Here is a 20,738-nt window from a genome sequence, read left to right as displayed (position 1 = left end):
TTGTAAACACTCAAAAAATTTTATTTTCAGTACACTAGCTATGTCCTGTGGAATGAGCAAATTATTATTTAAATGGTTGCAAGAAAAATACTCTACCCAGGATTAAAGTTAGCTACGCTAGAGTCAAATCCTCGTCTAGTTATGTAAAACCAGGTTTTTGGTGTTCTGTATTTATGTAGTGCCTCTGCCAGTTTGCTGGCTTTCCTTGGGCATTTGTGTCTTCCTAGTACTACTTTATGCAGGTTTTCCAGTGCTGGGTTATCTTTGGAGCACAGGTGAACTTGAAATTATAGCTAATAAATGCAAAATATGCTACGTCCTTAACCTAGAGTCCAGTCATTAATTATTTACAAGCAATTTAAAAATAGTTAGAAAATATATATTTTTAGAGAAAACAACAGTAAACAGTTAAGAAAAATATGCTTGAAATATCCTGCTTTATTGATTTTCTTTTTAAATAGGTGTGTTTCTAGTTTTCATGTCATTTTTTTCTTTTTAAAATAGAAATTAAAAAAAATGGAATTTAAAAAGAATCATTGTTTAGCCTACTATATGTATGCTAAAGCATATTAAATTAAAAACATATTAAGTGGTATGTTTTTATAAAATATGCTGTTTTGAATTGATAATATCATACATTACAGGTAACAGCAAAGAAGGAGAATTGACTTAATATTTAAGCCAAAAGACTAAGTTTTATGTGTTACTCCATGAATTTTTAAACTGAGAAGAATTTATGTCATAGAGTAACAACAAGGAGTTATTACAAACTGTTGAGTAACTAAATAGCACTTTTGCACAGTTTTTAATTGCAAATTCTTGTGAAAAGGTACATGAGTAATTTATTCTGTTTCTAACACAGGTATTTAGTTTCTTCCTTAAGGAAATCAAAAAGGAATTCATAAATAATTTTTAAGCTAATTTAATGTATTGAATTTAAATTTTAAAAAAATTTATAAACCTGGTAATTTTGACCTGCATTTAAGTTATTCATGCAATCTTGAGCACACAAGATGACTTCAGTTATTTTCTAGCTGTGAAACAGTCCTAAAATTATGTCACTATTTCCAAACCAGAATCTGATATCATAGCTTTTTTTTTTTTTTTAATTATAGTTTCAGGCTAGGAGTTTTCCTGTATGGCTGAGATGAGTTTCATGTTCCACATAGTAAGGGTTCTCTGCATCCTTGCCCTTGTCCTGAGCCAGTGTTCTACTGCTTGATGCCAGGATGGTCATACCCATCTTTTGCCTCTGGTCAAACTACTGGTTAACTATTTTGACTATCATTCCTTTTAGTGCCTATATTTTATCAAGAAGCAGGCTTGACAAATCAGCATGTGGAAACGATTTAAGAAGAATATTGGTTGAGGGGCTTGCATGAACACCCAGAGCTGTAATATGGTGGGTCTCTTCTGACTTTCCCATCATGCACAGGCAGCATCAGAACCGTGCCCAGTATTCAATCCAAGTGAATTCTTACACAGGCTTAACTGAAATTGAATTTTAGGCCAAATATTTTACATATTCTCTTGTTTAGTTTGGCCTAGATGCCTTAAGTATGCTGGCTCAATTATTTTTTTTTTCTATGAGTGCCTCAGATAATCATATGATACAAGTTTATGTACATATGTGTGTGTCCATGTGAATATATATAGGTAGACAGGTATAGATATATAAATATAGATACAGATACAGCTAGAAATATCTATATATGTGTGTATATACATGTACACATATGAAAGTATATAGCCCAATGATGATTGGCACATAATATTAGTACTTTAATTAAGATAATCTAGAATTACAAGTAATTGTGTTAGGTCTTAGAAGTGGGATAGGTATAGACTTCTTTTCATTGATGTGAAACATAGGCCGTGCGCATATAACAAACTATTAATCAGCCCAAAACTTTCGTATATTATGTTCATGAGCACTAAGGTCTTGAGAAAAATTCTAATTTCTGCTTAAATCTCTAAATATCCTCATAAAATCTTCAATACATAGGTATAATTGTCCCGTTTTAATGTGCAAACTGTGGCTCCCATTGATTAAATAATTAGCCTAAGGTCACTGCTTTTAAATGACAGAGTCAGGATTCATTTATTCAACCAACAAGTATTTGGGGACCTAATGTGGTATAGGGACTGGGGATATAAAAATAGAAAAGACAAAGTCCCTGTCTCCATGGAACTTGCATTCTAGTGAGAGAAGCCTGACAGTTAACATGTAAACAAGTAGATAAGACAGATCATTTCAGATATTGCTAAATGCTCTGAAGAAAATAAAGCAGGGTAGTGTGATGGCTAGTTGCTGGCAGTAGAGATGTGGGTGTGTAACTGGGAAGGTCAGTGGAGTCTTGTCTGTGTCTGAAATAATTAAATGTATGCAGCCGTGCAAAGACCTGGAAGAAGAGTGATCCAGGTGGAGGAAGGAGCAAGAGCAAAGCCCTAAAAAGAAAACAAATTTCATTGTTTGAAAGACAGAAAGGCCAGGGCTGCTGGAGCAAAATGAGATGCTAGGATGGAAGGAGATGTGTGAGCCTAAGAAGGCAGGGCCCAGACCGTATGCACCTTCACCAGGCATGGTCTGAATTCTACTCTTCTCACAGGGAATGGGAAGCCACTGAAACCAAGGTGACAGGGAAGAGATTCAACTGATCTGTGCTTTAAAGTGATGACTCTGGCTCCCGTGCAGAGAATTGGATTGTGCAGGCTGGGTTATAGAAGCCGTCACGGGCAGCTGTCGGTTATTGCAGGAGAGGAGAGGTGAAGGCAGCCTGGATTGAGGCGGAGACAGTGGAGTGATGGTTAGTGTTCAGATGTGAGTATCTGACAGTATAATGGATAGGAATGGATGGTGGATTGGCTGTGAAGGAAGGACAGCATTACACAGTGCTTATGACCCCAGATTCTGGAGCCAAGCTCCCTGGGTTTATATTCTGGCTCAGCCTACCAGCTTTGTAACCTTGGACAAGTAACTTTGTTTGAATAATCTGTTCTCCAACTTGTAAAATTGGAGGAAGAAGCTAACCATGCCTACCTTATAGGATTGCTGTACAGATTGAGTGTGTGTCTGCGTGTGCATCTGTGTGTGTGTGCACTTAGGACTCGGTTCAGTAGTCAGTGCTACTTATGTTGCGTACATGTCGATTAAATAAAGAACAATTGATGAATTCTAGATTTTTGGCTTACATCACTGCAGGTACCATTGACGAGATGGGGAAGATTGAGGGACGAAGAGGTTGGAGAAGGGAGATGCAGGAAGAAAGTAGGAGTCCTATTTGGGACGCATTAAGTTTGAGGTGCAGTGTTCAGGGGAGAGATCAGAACTGTACTTAGATCTATCAATACATTTGCTATTTAAAGCCTTGGCACTGAATGAGATCACCTAGGAAGACAATGTAAATAAATAGGAAGAGGATGGAGGACTGAGCCTTCCATCGGCATCAAAAGGTGGGGAGAGGGGGAGGAGCCAGGAAATGATTCAAATGCATATGCATCTGGGTTTTACATGGTGCTGCCTATATTATTGGAGCCTTGCCAGAGCTTGTGCTTCAGAAGACTCTGTAGACATGAAAGAAAGCCTCTTTATAAATTCCTAGTATGAAGGGGCTGAGGCTTCCAGCTTGGACCCCGACGACAGGAATTTTCCATACATACTTGAGAGTAGCACAAAGAAACTGTAGTATAAATATGCCACTCCATGTTTACTCGTAGATGTTTTTAAGTACAATCATAGTTATACGTGGCCCCTAATGAGAACTCAGCTGCTTTAAATTGTGCCATTATTATATATTTTCCTTCACATGAAAGTATGGCACCTCCAATTTACAAAGACACAATTTACAAAGACTTTTGATACAGAAGTCTAGAACTGGCAAAGAATCATTCCCTAGACACTATATTATATTATTGATTTCCAGTCAGCCCACCAAAGCCTGTGTAACCCACAAGGATGTGAAATTCAAGTGCAAAGAATACGTAGACCCTAAACAACACAAGGAACAACATTTATGGAAAAATTTGCTTTGGTTTCTTAAGATACCAGGCATACGTTGTTCTTCTCCTCCAAGTAAGGATAGAGAGTTGCCTATTGGATGGAGATGTCAGGGGGCAGAGAACGGCGCTCCCGTGACCACGGTCACTTACATAAAAGATAGTCAGTGATTGTAAAAAACACAGGTATATGAATTGAGGAGAAGAATCCAGGGGAAAGATAGGAAACTCAAAATCTAGTCTTGGCTTTGACATTCACCAAAGCTATGACTCCAAGGAAGTCACTAAGTGTTCTGTGGCTCAGTTTCCATTTGTTTTATATTGGCTATAATAATCCCTCAAAGTGTTATTTTAAAAATAGATTTATTATATGTATATGTATTGATTATCTGTACGTATATATAAACATATGTTGAGATACATATATATGTAAAATATGTATTTGTGTGTGACTGTGAATGGTAGAAAAATCTAAGTAACTATTAATTACTGTTTATCATTAATGTTATCTCATATCCTCATACCATCTCTTTGGTTTTTATTTTAATTCATGACATTTAGGAAAACATGAATGGCTGGATTTTAATAATGTGGAACAATAACAACAGAAATGAAATTTGAAACAACTAATTCCAACAATACAGAATAAGTTCTATTCATAATAACATTTTTTTAACATCTTTATTGGAGTATAATTGCTTTACAATGGTGTGTTAGTTTCTGCTGTATAACAAAGTGAATCAGCTATACATATACATATATCCCCATATCTCCTAGGTCACCTCATTAGCTCTTCCAGTCTTTCCTAACAGATGGCTCAGTGAGTTGTCAAAAATGATCTAATTCCAGCTTTCTTAAGGGTTTGAGTGCTTGCAGAGAAGAGTTCAGTTGCCTTAGCAAGTTTTGTCTTATGTAAATATAATCAGTAGCAGCCTTATAAGTTACCTCAGGAAAGCAATCTAGAATTTCATTACAAATCATTATTTAGCATTTTAGTGCTGCCCTGTGTACTCAGCCAGGGAGAATTACTGTTTAAGGTTTCCTAATTTTATCGATGACTTTCCAACATGGACACTACTTGAACTTTTCTCATACAGTATTGTCCACATCACACTAACTCTGCTGTTGTCTTTTTAAGGATACTTTCGATTTCATTTAAGGTACTGTCAGACATCAAGGACAGGTGTTCATAGAATATTTAAAAATGGTTAGAAATCAGATGTTTCCTTTTTATTCTGTCTAATTAATGCCCTTTGCTTCAAGACAACACGAGGAAGGAAACACAACTTTGCGGAGTCTCCGTACTTCCAGTAGTCTCACAGAGCAAATTCATTCTATGTTTGAAGTGGGTCGGTTAGATAAAGACTACCAAGAACTGTGTGAACTTGTTAATTGAAGTCTACCACAGTAGTTTCACCTGGAATCTCGCTTTTCTGCCCACTTACTCGACTCTTTGGTTAGTTCATACGTAATAAATTGTACTCATTGTGCGTGTGAACTTTGGAAAACATAACCTGAGTTAACCACCATTTACATACCACTATAGAGTGAACGTGCAGTATTTCTCATTTCTTCATATCCAGATCTTTCACTTAAATTGTTTTTGAAAACCTCACAATCAGCAGATTACAATTATCTTGGACTAATGAGGATTTTTCTGTTTTTATTTTATTCTATGAATAAAAAGGGTTCTATGTAACAGAACCATTTTTGTGTCTTGGTGTATTGTCTAACGCATTAGTATTTTGATCATCTGATTTTAATTAATTTTCTGTCATTCTTCCTGTATTAATGAAAAAATTTTTCAAGCATGAAAAATTCACTCTGATAACAGTTCATGTACACAATCACTCCCTACAATAAAGGTATCAGGTTATTGTACTTACACCGAAGATGGAAGGACAGAGCAGAGAGCAAAACTGATCCAGTGATCTAGCAATAAGTGGCAACTGTTGTTTCATTTCCTTCCCTCTTCTCTACCACAAGCCTCTAAATTTCCCTGTCAGAAAACATATCTGAATTCCTGAACCATCAGCAAACACAAAATGACATGATAGATGAAAATATCTAAGAATGGGGGTAAAGATATTTTCCCTATACTTACAAGTGACCCTTAGTTTCTAGGTTTTTTGGAGTCAACATTTGAGTCCACGAATATTCTCAAAAAATTTTTCACTGAAATAATACAGTATCCTGTGAATATTTTGATTATGGAGTTTTTTGCCTGAAGTGTTTTTAAAGGATTCTTAAATGTTCTTTTATTGCAATCTTTAATATAGTATGATATAGTTCTGGAAATTTCACTAATTCTGGAGAAGAACAGGTACAATAACAAAATTTATTGAATATATGAACCAGGCATATATGATTTGTTTTGGTGGCATTACTTTCATTTTGTTGTGATTGTAGAAGCAATATAAACGTAATTGGAAAAATATGAAAATGTAAATATTGGTAATCATTGTTAATACTTCATAGACCTAGATATTTTTCTTTTATTAAAAAAGCTTACATTTTTAACTACAAATATTACAAATGTACAGAAAAGTATAGAAAATGATGTGACAGACGTCTGTATATGCACCACCTAGATAGCTATAAAATCATTTATTTAACAAACATTTATTGAAAACTGCTAAGCTAGACTGTTCTCGGCACCTGTAGACTCAGCAGTGAGCAAAACAGATAATGGGGGAACACAGACAATAAGTAAAATGCATGTGTAAAAGATGATAGCTAGTGAAAATTGGTGTCCAAAAAGGAGAGCAGGGAAGATGGTTAGGGGATATTGGGGAGCTGGGCATGAAATATTAAACAGGTTGCTTGAGAAATCCCACTAAGTGACTTTAGAAAAGACATGGGAAAGTGTTGGGAGAGTGAGCCATGCAGATACCTGGGGAAAGAAAGTTCTAGACAGAGGGCTCAGCAAGGCCAGTGCCCGGAGATGGGTGTGTGGCTGATGTGTGGAACTTCTCCTTTATCTCTTTTATTCTGCCTCATTAATTTCTGTCTTTAATCCAGTGGTTTTCTTTCTTCTACTGACTTTTGGTTTACTCTATTGCTCAGTTTTAATCTTTCTTCCTTTCTAATTCATACATTTCAAACTATAAATTTCCCTCCAAGTATATTTTTAGCTGGACATTGTAATCTTTGAAATATGATATATTCATTGTGGTTTCTTTCTAAATATTTTGTAAATTCCATGATTTTTATTCTATTCAATAATGATTTAGAAGTGGTTATTTTAAATTTCTAAGTGTGGGGAGTGAAAAGGAGATTGCTCTCCTTTATTGTTGATTTCTAAAATTGATGCACTGTGTTCAGGGAATGCTGCTTATGTAAAATGATTCTTAGATTATTTTTATTTATAGAGAGTTTTGAGACTTCCTTTGTAGCTTAAGTTGCTAATTTTTGTGAAAAAAACCAATATGAGACAGAAAAGAATGTTTCCTGTAATTGTTTATATAAAGTTGTCAGCTCCAGCCTGTTAACTGTGTTGTCAAAATGGTCTATTCCCTTGACTAGTTTTCTGACTCTGAATCAATGATGGCAGTAAGCATGCTAATATCTCCTGCTGTAATTGTGGATTTGTGAATTTCTCCTTGTATTTTTGTCAATTTTTGCCTTGTGCACTTCAAGCTTTGCCTGGTAAGTGAATGAATGTTCAGAATGATTATCTTCCTGGTAATCGTTATTCGTATTTCTGCTATGAAGTCTATCCCATCTAGTATTAAAATAGTAATAATATTTTGAAAATATTCTAATATTAAAAGCTGCTATTCCAGTTCTTTGGGGTTACTATTTCCCTGACATATCTTTTTTTCATCCTCTTGCTCTCAACATTTCTGTGAGTGCATATTTTTGGTGTGTCTTTTTAGATAACATATAGCTGAATTTTATTTAAAAATAAAAAATAATTTAATTTTTAAAATTTTAGTTATTTTTAAACTAATTTTTAATGTATAATTTTAATATATATTTTAATATACATTAAAATTTATTTATTCAATTTAAACTTTGGTTTTCTATTCATCACATTTTTCTGTTACTTCTTATTTACTCTTTCTGCTTTCTACTGGATGGATTTGAGGATTTTTTTTTAGTTGTGGTATAGTTGATTTACAATGTTGTGTTAGCTTCAGGTGTACAACAAAATGATTGTTATATATATATTTTTCTGAATAGTTTTCATTATAGGTTATTACAACATATTGAATATAGCTCCCTGTGCTCTACAGTAAATCCTTGTTGCTTACCTATATTTTATGTATAGTAGTTTGTATCTGTTAATCCCAAACTCCTAATTTATCCCACCCCACCCCCTGGATTTGAGTTTGTTAATTCATTTTCTCTCCACTAATTTGGAGATTAGACATTTCATTTTTTTATGGTTTCAGTGAGTACCCTTAAATTTTTAACATTCACCGTAGAGTTAAAATATAAGTAAATTTATATGTATTCTCTATTAACATCACACCCCAGAATAATATAAGGAACTTACTTAAATCATCTTAGATTATGTCCACACACACCCCAACTATGTTATTTTATCTGTATTTGAGTTCTACCTCATTTTTAAACCCTGAGCTATCATCTTTTAAAATTTTTATAGTGAATGCTTATTTAAATTTACCTATGGTTTCCAACATTGCTCAGTATTGTTTCCTACATCTCATTCTTTCTTCTTAGGTTCACATTCTTTCTTTGAGGATCCGAAAGTGGTAAATACTTTCAGTGTTTAGACTGTCAATATTCTTTTTAATCCTCACTCATGAATGATGATTTAACAGGATATAGAATTCTCCAAGTATGAGTCATTTTCTCTCAACACTTTGAGGGTAATATTCCCTTGCATTCTAGTCTCTATTGTTGCTGATAAATTTTTTCTGTGAGTCTAATTGTTGTTTCTTTGTAGTGCACTGTCTTTTCTGGTTGCTTTTAAGGTTTTTCCCTCTGTGTCTGCTCAGGCCCTCTGCAAAGTACATTCCAAGACCGAAATACAAAGGATTTCTTGGGGAAAATGGATAAAGGGCCAAGGGAGCAGGAGTAGACGGTGAGAGCCTTCAAACCACAATACAGATCTGACTCTGCAAAAGGCGTTTGGTGTAGGAAGAGACTTAGCCTGCAGGGCAGCTCTGAGATCCTTGGCCAGGCTCGTGGGGATCTCCTAAGTTGGAAGAGTTTGGCATGGACCAGAAGGGTTCGGCTATGGTACCCCCATCATGCCCCACATTGGCTGGGAGCCCTCTGGAGAGAGTGGCCTCCGTGAGACCACTGTTGTAGAGCCTGAAGGTGCAGCCACTGGAGGCTGTCAGTTGACTGCCCTGCTGGTGGCAGGTCCTCTCTTGGGATGAGAGCTGAGGGTTGCCACCCTCTGTCTTTCACATTCTGCAGGCTCACTAAAACATCTAGATTTATTTATCTTGCTTTATACTCTTAATTCTCCTATCCTACGTTTCACATATGTCATCAAATATGGTACAATTTTAGCCACATTTTCTTTGAAAATTGTATCTACTACCCTTTCTCAGTTTCTTGAATGTCTGTTACAGATATATGTGCTGCATTCCCATTCCATTATCCATTTTTTCTCAAGCACTCCTTCATATTTACCATATCTTTATTTCACTAGACTTTATTGTGAAAATTTTCCTTAAATTTCTCTTCCAGCTCCATAATCTTTTGAGCTAGGTCTAAAAGGCTTCTGACCCATATTTGAGTTTTCTCTTCAATTATCTTATCTCTCATGTCTTATTTGGAAAAGTTACCCATTCTTATGTCAGTGTTCCTGTTCCTTCCCTATAATTTTGATCCTTTCATTAGTCTCCAATAATGTTTAGCCTACTTGTTTTATGGATTCCTTCAAAACGTTCCAGTTCTCCTGTCTGCTGACTCTTTCTTGATGAATTTTCTTTCCTTTTTATTGTATTTTTCATTGCTTAGCTTATATTCAGCAGAGAGTTACTTTTTTCACGTCTTACGTGTTTTGTGTTTTCTTCCAAACGGTGTCCTAGGAATTCTGCCATTGTAGAGCCAGTCCACACATTCATTTTTTACACATTACGATCCTATACCATTCAAATGCCAGGCTCAGGTCTTGGTTTTCCATTTCTCGTGTGAGTTTTTCTATATTCCCTTTATAACAGAAAGAGAAACTGGCTTGTCATTTCCCTGGAATGATGAGCCAAGAGCTTTATTTCTCCTTTCCCCGAGGGACAGCCCAGCGTCATGCTACTATAAGCCTCTCGGTTCCAGTTTTCTTCTGAATAGATAGTAAAACCACAGTCCTATACCCTAGATCTTATAAGTCATTAACATCTTTCTTAGTTTTGGTTCCCTCAGAAGCAGGTCCTCAGACAAGGACTCAAGGACATATAGACCCTTTGGGGGGTACACAGAACCCCAGTAAGACAGAGGGAAAGTGAGTGGAAGAAAGGTGAAGGAAACCAATAGGCTGTGTCCACCAGCCATGTCAGTGGACAATTAAAGTGTTAAACTCTGGGAAATGGTTCAAAACACATGCCCACAATTAACCCACCACAAAGGGTGAGGGAGCTGCTATATTTATATGTCATATCTGAGGAATCACTGGGTGAGGGTTACTAGGGCTGGGGGAGAAGGAGATATCTTTGACATTTCCAAAATGCCATGTGCATTTAATCAGAGCAGCTTCCAGAGTTCTAGGGAAAGAAAGCCCGAAGTCAGAGATGTGGATCCTGGTCATTGAAAAGCAGCAGGAGCACCCTAAGAGGCCCGAGGGATGCGGCCTGGGAGCTCACAGCGTCTGCTACAGCATCTCGCTGCTTGCCACAGTTCTCTCATGACTGGAACACCTGGATTCAGGTTCCCTCTTCACTCTGGTTCTTAGGGACTTTCATTTATTTATTTGTTTGTTTATTGATTGATGGCTAGCTGGCTGGCTGCATTGGGTCTCCGTTGCTGTGCACGGGCTTCCTCTACTTGTGGCGAGCGGGGGCCTACTTTTCATTGTGGTGTGCGGGCTTCTCATTGCGATGGCTTCTTTTGTTGTGGAGCACGGGCTCTGGGCACGTGGGCTCAGTAGTTGTGACTCACGGGCTCTAGAGCTCAGGCTCAGTAGTTGTGGTGCACAGGCTTAGTTGTTCCACGGCATGTGGGATCTTCCCAGACCAGGGCTCGAACCCATTTCCCCTGCATTGGCAGGCGGATTCTTACCCACTGCACCACCAGGGAAGTCCTGGGACTTTCTTTTCTTTTATGTTTCACAAGATATTTACAACTTTTGCTACATATTTAATCAAACTTTTATTTTTATATGTGTTTATAATTGGAAAGAGGTCTGTCTAGGTCAGATTTCATGTTGCTGAAACAAATATTCTAAGATACTTAAATGTACACTTTAATTTTATAAAATAAGGTCATACTAAATATGCCATCATAACTTGCTCTTATACTTAAAACAACTTTGACACTTTTTCCATAACCAGACATATAGGTAGGTCTACTCATTCTTTTAAATTTATTTCTCCAAATTCTTACAGTTAGATAATTTTTTACAGATGTCACTATTACAAAGTATGCAATAAACATTATTTCACCTATATTCTTACATATTTATTGATAGTATATCTCTGGAATAAATTCCTAGTACTGGAATTTATGAGTCAAACTTTTAGCACAGTTAAATTTTAAAAGATATTACCAAATCCACCTAAATTTTTTTTAACCATTTTTATTGTCACCCATAGCAAATGAAGGTTTTTCCCTTATCTTTACCAAAAATGTGTAATATCAATCATTTGACTGTTTGATGATCTTAAGAGTGAAAGTAATAGGTTACTTAATTTGTTTTATTTTAATTGTTAGTGAAGACAAGTAATTTTATATGCTTCTGTTCATTGGTATTCACTTGTATGACTTTTGCTAATATTTTTATAGGTTTTCTCATTTTTAAATTTGATTCATAAGAGCTTTTTTATATTATGAACACTACCCCTTTGTTATATATCTCAAATATATTTTTTGAAGTTTATATTTCATTTTTGAATTTGTTTATTGTGTTTTATTACCCATGTAAAATTTTATGTAACCAATTTCATCCAGTTTTGATTTTGTGGTTTCTCATTTTCATATCATGCTTTTAAAAAACCCTTCTATAATTATTAATTATAAAAAGAATGTAAGCAGTTATTGAATACTCACTATGAACTGTATATACCATGGCATGAAGGAAAAGGACAAAGATGAATGAGAAGCCTTTTATTGCTTCAAAAAGTATCATATTAAATATAAAATATTTTGTTCTGTAGAAGGAATGAAGTAAATAGACCTTTTCCCCTCTACAAACAAACAAGGGAACAGATAACAATTCTCCAAACTTGTGTATCTTTTTTTAAGGAAAATCGTAAACCAGTCAAAACATCAACACTTACAGTAAATAATAATATTTAGAAGTCATCAGCAAGAAAACCCAGGCCTAGAACTCAAGGTCTGTTTACATACTGATACTCTTAAGACTGTCAAACAGTGCCACTTCTTTATGAGCTGAGGTAAATCCTGAAAGACCTACAAAAAGAGGGTTTTTTTTCAAAATGAATTTTTTTGTATGCTTAACCAAGACTTATCTCAGTAGCATTTTTTATACACCTACTGTACTGACCAGATTTCACTAAACGTTGATGAAAGGGAATACTGTTTAAGACACAATCCCTTTCCTTATGGAAATACATAACAGGGGAGGCAAAATATCCATAAATGAAACAAAGAATAATTTGAAGACAAACAGTGTGGGACAGACCTTGTGTATATACACACACTGACAGCTTAGGAAAACAGTACTCAGTGGCCCTGTAGCGATCGACAGTATTATACTAGTTCAATGCAGAGAATCCTTTAGTTGTAATCTTGTAGACCATATTGACATTTGCTGACATAAAGAACTTTTGGACAGTGGGAAAGATATAAATATAAATAAGTTTTTATATGTATAAAATTATGTAAAAATATAAATATCTACCAAAAAATTAAAGAAATAAGGACAACCCCAAAATCTTGATATTTTTATGTAAATGTAGTAGAGCAGAACAGTGAGTAAGCCATGAAGGCAGATGCCCTAGAAAAATCACTTATCTTTGTTTTTGTATATGTAGTAAAACTCCATCCCACAAATCACATAGTGACGTTGCTGACAGTCACTCCTCCCACACTTGCCCAGCCTGACCCTCTTTGGCTTGAGTTGCCTGTCAACATAAGGGGATTCAGAGGGAAGATCAAAAGGAGAAAACAGTGGACTACAGATGATCCACCAAACAGAAAATCTAATTGGGGAAGTCTCTGCTCTGGGCCACATACTTTGGAAGCAGAAATGTTGGTGTATAACTGAGGGAGTCATGAGTTTATTCATCTAATAATCACTTACCAAATGCATACTTCAAGCACCATATGTTTAGATGGGTGGGATCAAGAGTCACTTTTTAAGTTAAGAAGTGATTTGTCAGGCAAGAGTAGGATACATTGGAATGGTAAATTGGATGTGTGGATCTAAGGAAAACACCACAGACATAGTCTGATGGCGGGGAAGAGGTTTCAGATTGACAGTGGGAAAACTGAAAGTAAAACAGTGTTGAAAGCAATGCTTGGAAGCTCCATCATGAATATGAAGAAGTGAATTTTTATTTTTCTGTCCTGGAGCTTAAGAAAAGGAGAATTTGGAGCTGATCTTCCACTGGCCCTGAAGTTGAGGAAGGCAGAGGGAGTTAACGCCAAGTTTCCAACATAAAAGAAATCCTTCAGCAAAGGGGATTTCAAAGAACTTAGCTGAATAATTTCCATTTGGGGCTGGTAAAGAGAGGGAGAGTTGCATTCAGAGGGTGAAACAAGCAGGAAGAAGGCAGTTGTCTGGATATTTTCTTTGCAATCTAGATAATACTAGAGCTCAGCAAATGAATAAACAAAATTATAAGTTTGCTAATAGTTCCAATCCCAGAGATGCTGAAGAGGTTTTTTTTTTCTTTTCCAAGCAAGAGTCATCTCAGGGTAAATCTCAGACCAGGTTTGGTGTTTGCACATTTTCCTCAATGTATTTCAGAGCCTGGGAGATACAGAGGCCCCACAGAGAGGTTGTGCATCATTTGCTTTCATGACATTTCAGTTTTGAAACATGCAAGTGGCATGTGCTGTTTTATCATGTTACATGGGGGGGGGCATATCTTTGAGAGAGTTTGTGTTAGAAACACAATATATAAAAACAATAGTAAGTCCAGTGCTGGAGGCTGCATGCTAATATCCAGGTCCTGCAATATGTTTTTAATAACAAATACCTACTGGAGTGGCCTGCAAATCTAGAGCGGCCATTGGCCTAAAGACCAAAGGGGCTATACACTAATAAAGCCAAAGTTTAATGTAAATGAAGCAACGTGCTGACCCCAGGACCCAATTTGTTAGCAAGTCGCTAGCATCTCTGGACTTTTCCCTTCTCTTTCTCTATGCTATATGGGATTTTACTTTAGAGGGACTCAAAATATTCTAGAAGAATGCAGTTGAAATAATTGTATTGTGTAATTGAAGTAATTACACAATTATTTCATGACACATTGTTTAAAAATGTTTGAAAATTTTTCTAAAACAAAATTGAGAAAAATTTGTTTACCTTAACCTCCTCTATCCTCCCACTTGCTTTAATTTGTGGAACAGGGTTAGAATAAGCGTACAGTTGACCCTCTATAACCGCGGGTTCCACATTACCAGATTCAGCCAACTGTGGATCAAAAGTATTCCAAAAAAAAAAAGAGAAAAATCAGAAAGTTCCAAAAAAGCAAAGCCTTAATTTACCTCTAATAACTATTTACATAGCGTTTTCATTGTATTAGGTGTTATAAGTAATCTAGAGGTGATTTAAAGTTTAGGGGAGGATGTTCATAGGTTATATGCAAATACTATGCCATTGTATATAAGGGACTTGAGAATTTATGGATTTTGGTATCCGTGGAGGGTCCTGGAACCAATCCCCCACAGATAAGGAGGGATGGCTATACTCTTTATTATGTAGAGCTAAAATTCTTTTACTATATTTTTAATAATATGTTTTGGAACCATTCCTTAAGTCAGATTGAAATTTGCAAGTGATTAGATTTGGGATGGGAAGTAAGGCCAGCAGGAGCAGCTGGCCTGATTCGCCTAGAGGAATCTCTCAAAGCCCGTTAAGTGTAAGATTTGCAGTTAATTCTCCTATTGGATATCCACAGCACACCAAGTTCTTGTTTGTTAGCATGCAGTGTGACCACCTCGGAACAAAGACTTTTGTTAAATTGTCTCCTGTTTCCCTGAGTTCCTCATAGTGCTGACTAAAATGTTCTATGTAATTCATGTTAAAAAAAAAAAAAGGCTTCAACTGAGAAAAGGTTGTTTTCAACTTTCTTTCCCTCTGTGTTTCTCCTGCTTCCTGCCCAATTTTTGTTTGTTTCCCTTCAATATCAAATCAGATGTCACTGTTTCTTTCAGTTTGAACATTCTCAATTTCTCCCTTGCCATTCATCAATTTTTCTGCCACTTTCCCTTAAGAATTTCCCCAATTTAAACCTTATTCAATAACAAACATACTTCACAGACTGAACAGATGGATTACAGGACTTTTTCCCTTAAGATTTCCATGTATAGCAATTTTCACTTCTCAAACAAAATAATGGTGATGATGATAAAGTATTCAACCCTTGCAGAGTGTCTACGCAGGGTTTTAAAGCAGTTTTTGCCCTGTGTGTGCCATGCAACTTCAGAAGGCAAGATCTTTACCATCCTTGATTTGTAATTTTTATTTTGTTACCTAGATCTATTTTATAGTGAGAATGAATTTCCCTATTAGAAACTTCCAGTGACCAGTGGGGACCCCGGTATTTCACTAGAAGGCCAGTAGTTTGACATTTCCAGTTATTATAAAGTATCCGTTAGACTGAGCTGAAATCCATGTCTATGTTTCTCTGTTACTACAACAGAGAACAAATGTCCTCTCCCTTTCATAAGGCAGAGGTTGAGACTGGAAGATACATCTCCCACTCTTCAGACTAAGCATCCTTAATGACTCCAGGCCAAGGGATCTCAAATGCCAAAGGATCCAGGTCCTTCATGTTCATGGTTTCCTTTTACTGATACACTGAAATTTGTCAAGTTTCCTATTTCAATCTTGTCTTTGATCTGGGGGAATGGATTGGTCATACACAACTTATGACCGCCATTAAAATATTAATGTGTATCCTAAAAGTGGGACATTCTTCCCAAAGACCTGTTAAACACATAGCCCAAGAACGTGGGTCACTGTCAGCTAAAGAAGCTGCTGCATCAATTGGACATATACTAGGTGTCCTAACAGCTCTGTTGAAGGTGGTGACATTAAGCCCTCAATGGGAGACCCTGAAGGCTGCCCAGCCCACATAGGCTTATGTTTTCTATCGATCAAATAATTCAGCAAAGCTAAGTGAGACAGAGCATCTCTTGATGTCTAATCTTTATTAATAAGCTATATGAATTCTCCTGGGCCATCAAGTCATTGGAAAGTAAAATAAATTTCTAGAAAAGTGCTTTCTAATTGTGTCTGCAAAATCTGATGATGTTTATTGCTTGAAATATGGGCCTGGAATAGACAATGCTTTAGTCAACAGGGCAATTATAGTGAAGAAGCTTTGTCAATGAGATTAAGGAGAAACCTGCTTTATTCAAAGAACTTTCATCAAGTGCTCACATGGGCCAGCCACTGAGCTAAGCTGTGTTCTCAGCCCTTAGTGCAGACTCTTATAGGGATTTAAATATGGGTCAAAGTAAACAAGGAAAATTCACATAGTCTCAGGTCACAAAATGTCCTCCACTGAGACCTACAGCATTTGTTCCAGGGCCTCCCTGGCAGTGCTGAGCCCCTACCCTCTGGGGCCCTGCACTATGATATACTCAGATCACCAGTGAAGGGAGTTGGTTTCTCATCAGATTCTGCCCAGCCTCACCAGGTTGAATGGACATGACTAAATCTGCATGATTGACTTCTATATCAGCAAAGTCTTTCAGGTTTCAGCTTTGCTTTGTATTCGTTAGGAAGAACTCATTTGATACACAGAATATGACTTTATTTTATAAATGTTTTATGTAAAATAATCTCTGAATCTTAGTATATATAGATAAATTCTTGCCCATTCTGAATCTTAGCAGCTCACATCCCACACATTCATAGAATTTGGGTGCCAATACTGTCCATGTGGAATAAATATAGAAAAACCTCTCTATATTTTATAGATTCACACTAGCCTCATATTTGCCTTAGACAACAGAGGTGATTTACACTAGATAAATTGGATCTACCTAGTAACCATTTGGTATGTATTGATTTTTCATAATTTTTCTGATTCTACAACACAGAAATGCTTCCCGAGATCCCTGGGCCCTCCACACTCAAACTGGACCCTTTTTGTACCCTTCCTTATTCATGGCTCTTGGGTTTCATGCCAGAATATGTACGCTGGTCCCAATGCTTCCTTAAGGTCACTGGCATCCTACACACCAAATCCCAGAGCCCTTTTTGGGTTTTATTCTCTTTTAGTAACTGTAGCATTTCATATTGTTGGCAACTAGCAGTGTTTCTGGAACCCTCCCTTCCCTGTTCGTGGGGACATTCTCTATTTCTGATCTTACTGATTAGTCAACAGGTATTTACTGAACACTAAGGTCCTACTTGTGTATATCTTTCCTATTGTCTTCTCCATAGTTCTTCATCATCCCTGAACTCGTATCCATCGTTTGTTTTTCATGCTCTTCGTCTGAGCTGTCTTCCTAAGAGTCAAATTAGTAAAATTATAGAAACTTGGAGTTAGAAGGAACAATAGTACCAGTTAACCCAAGTAGCATTCTACAGGTGAGGAGATTACACCCAGTCAGTTAGGTGTCTTCCCTAAGATCTCGCAGCTGGTCAGTGGCAGAGCCCACATCAACTTACGTAAAAGCCAGAGAGTTTACACGCTGTCTCCTCAACTTGTGCAGAACATCATTCAGGATCTTCTAAAGCCCAGACCCAACTCTCCTCTTGATTTTCTTGTTCTGTCACCACATTTCTATTCTTCTCGATTTCAGAGCCTAGATTTTAGTCACATTCAGCATCTCCCAATTTCTTGCTTCCCTCCGACCCTTGGAGCCAAATATTTACAATGTCCAGTAGAGCCTTTCTTCACGATGCCTTGAGAATCTGCTTTTTTTTTTTTTTTTTTTAATTCACTGCCACCACCTTGGCCTAGAGCTGCATCTTGATGAACCTGTACATGTAACGATAAACACCTTTTCAGTGATCTTCCAGGCTTTGGTCTCTCCATTATCAGCCCATTCTATGCTTCAATATTTGAAATATCACTTTTCCTATATCAGCCTGTCAGAAAACCCATGTTTATCTCCATTTGTAAACAGTTCTCTTTAAATGTTTGTAAACGTTCAGGACAATAAAAGACAGCCCTTTGGGGAGGCAACATCTGTGACAAATAGACCTCTCTGCGAGAGTAACAATATTTTAAGGGATATTTCCTTCCTTTTCCTTCTTTGCTTCCTTTCTATCTTCTTTCCCTAGTCAAATATTTGCATGTATTTGCTGAGCATTTGTACTGTACAAGGCCGTGTACTAGGGACTATATATGTAAAACAATGTCTCACTTTTGAGTATCTTACAATTTCTCTGCAGATTAATTGCATAGGCCTAAAAGAAAAGAATTTTTCCCTAAACTCTAATCCTACCAGGAAAAATAAGAGAACATGAAAGGATCTGTTTAGTATATATTAAATACACACTAAGGTGTTGGTGTGTATTTAAATGTCTGTACTATATTCTGCTTTCAAAATTGTTAAGCAAAAGCTTCTACTTAGTAATTAACCTGTATTTATGAAGAATATTTTAATTAAGGGCTTTTCTTGAAAACGCTTGATTGGTTATGTTAATCTATATCCTCTCAATCGTCCACATTTGGGAAAAGTGTAGTTAGTTGCTCTAAATAAGCATAAGTTATGGCAGTTTCTTGCTGTAGTCAAGTCTGAACCTATAAACTAAAAAATCTCACATAGTCCTCTCTCAATGGATTCTCATTGTTTTCAGCACCAAATTCAGTCTTTCAGCCTGTTTCAATTTCTCCATAATCTGGTCACAACCTGTCTTTTGACAATTTATCTCCCACCACTCTCTAACGCTTTATTCCACCATGCTTATGATTTCCCTGGATATATCTTTTTGTTTACTTACATCATTTCTTCTTCTGGAATGTCATCTCTTAATTCTCTCCACTATAGTACTACTGACCTTATTTAATTCTTACTATATGTCAACTACTGCATTGAGTGCTTTCACCTGTATTATCTCATGTAATTGTTATGGTAGCCTATGAACCCAGTGAACCTCGTTATAAAGATTAAAAATATTAAGGCTTAGGGAGACTAAGTAATCTGCCCAAGGTCACACAATCAGTAAATGACAAAACAAAATGAATCAAATCTGTCTAACTGCAAAGTCTAGGTGTCTAACCATTATGTTCTGCTGCTTCCAAGGACTTACAGCTCTGGGTAGTTATCTTTGTACCTCAGAAAAATCATCCAACATCTCTGAGCCCCAGTAAACCCTTAAAATAGGTTCTTGATATTTCATTTACGGTTATTACAGGTATAAAACAAATGTCACTGTCCTGGATTATTTAGAAACATAGATCAAAGAAGTAAAACTAGTGTCAACAGTGAAGTATGGTAGCTTTGTTTTTGTTTTTCTGTGTTTGTAAATCTGTTTCCATCTATGTAATTCTGGGTACCCAGAAGATAAAAGTGATTGATATGATCTACCCCAAAGAATATACACTTAAGGAAAACAAACATAGATGCTATAAATATATCTAAAGTTTGTGATTTCTGAAAGTTAGAAGTAAACTCTTTAAAATATCCAGCCCAGATGCTTTTTCCAATTATTTGTCCCTCTTGGTTAGAGAAAATATTTCTGAGAATAGTCTTGGTACTCTTGAAGAGAACTTAAAAGCATTAATTCACTTATAACTTCATTTAGGTGAAAAATATTAATTGTCACCTATTTTGAGCTAGCTTTTCTGCTAGGCTCAGGAGACATAGTGGTGAAAAGACAGAGTTCTTGTTTTCATGGAGTTGAGGATCTGAGGAATAAGCATTAGATCAATAATCACACAAATAGCTGTTTGCTTACAACTGGGCTAAGTGTTTTAAAGAGACGTCTATGTTATAACTGCAGTGTTTAAGTGGGGGAATAAATAATGGGTAAATCAAGACGTTTTTCTTGATGAGGAGACATTTATGCAAGGAGGGATGCAAGAAATGTGTAGGAGCTGATCAGCTGAATCAAGTCAGGGAGAGACATGGCTGACAGAGGGAATAGTACCTACCCAATTTCATAAGAGAAAGAGAAGGACTTCCGAAGAAAGAAGGGAGAGGGTTCTCAAGTGGCTGTAGACAAGACTTGAGTGCTAACCTTCTAGGTTATGTTATGTTTTCCAGATTTTAGTCTAAGAGAAATGGGAGGCAGTTAAAGGATTTTAAGAATGTGTGTAAAAGGAGGCAACATGATCATATTTTAAAATGTATATATCTTTCTCTGACTGGTGTGTAGAGAATGAATTTGTAGGGAGCTTCTTGCAGTCAACCTTGGAAAGGATGGCTGTACTAGGGTGGGGGGAAAGGAGATACAAAGTAATTGACAGATTGATGCATACCTTGAAGATAGAATTAGCAGGAATTGGTGAATG

Source organism: Phocoena phocoena, chromosome 12 (assembly GCF_963924675.1).
Source record: "Phocoena phocoena chromosome 12, mPhoPho1.1, whole genome shotgun sequence".
NCBI lineage: Eukaryota > Metazoa > Chordata > Mammalia > Artiodactyla > Phocoenidae > Phocoena > Phocoena phocoena.
Note: the sequence above shows the minus strand (reverse complement) of the source record.